Source organism: Octopus bimaculoides, chromosome 17 (genome assembly GCF_001194135.2).
Source record: "Octopus bimaculoides isolate UCB-OBI-ISO-001 chromosome 17, ASM119413v2, whole genome shotgun sequence".
Lineage (NCBI taxonomy): Eukaryota > Metazoa > Mollusca > Cephalopoda > Octopoda > Octopodidae > Octopus > Octopus bimaculoides.
Window position 1 is genome coordinate 51,063,349 of NC_068997.1, and position 764 is coordinate 51,064,112.

The window sequence follows — 764 nt, forward strand, 5'->3', positions numbered from 1 at the left end:
TATATATTTATATATATACACACATATATATACACATACACACAAAGGCGGCGAGCTGGCAGAATCGTTAGCGCGTTGGGTGAAATGCTTAGCAGTATTTCGTCTGTCTTTACGTTCTGAGTTCAAATTCTGCCGAGGTTGACTTTGCCTTTCATTCTTTCGGGGTCGATAAATTAAGTACCAGTTGCGTACTGGGGTCGATCTAATCGACTGGACCCCTTCCCCCCAAATTTCAGGCCTTGTGCCTAGAGTAGAAAAGAACATTTTTATATATAATTATATATATGCATATACATACATATATACATACTCACATTGACAGTAATCTCATAAGTGATATATTTGTTTCCGTTTCCATCTAGTTGGGTTTTCGGATTCTGCACTGATATATCCGTGGTTTCCTTCTGAAAGAAGAAACAGAAGAATTAGGGGTTAGCTCATATAGTGGTCCTTAATACTCGGAAGAGAAAACTGAGTAACTAGAGACTAGATCAGATGTTCTTAACCATTTCTTTACCTATGGATCTCTTTGATTCCTGTTTTAGTCGGGGTGCGTCGAGGGTCCCTTGTAGTCATTTAATGTCTAAAAACCCCTATTATATTTGAATAATTAGATATTATTAGGACGTATATAAAAAAAAATTGTTAAATCGTTTTATGTGTTTTAGAAGTATAAACAATTAAATCTTATATGGACCCCAAAGGGTCACATAAACCCTAATTGAGGACCGCTGGGTTAAATGATACTTTGTCCCTCGAGTCCT

At 36.6% G+C, this 764-nt stretch overlaps 1 non-coding gene across 1 annotated transcript in view; it reads right to left on the reverse strand.

Moving 5' to 3' along the window:
• The window catches only part of LOC106874767 (uncharacterized), a 6,508-nt gene extending 6,060 nt beyond the window's left edge, over positions 1-448 (reverse strand). The window contains exon 1 of the transcript XR_008265816.1: positions 315-448. This is a non-coding gene — a transcript (uncharacterized LOC106874767). The remainder of the gene's footprint in view (positions 1-314) is intronic.
• Between the last annotated feature and the right edge of the window lie 316 nt (positions 449-764).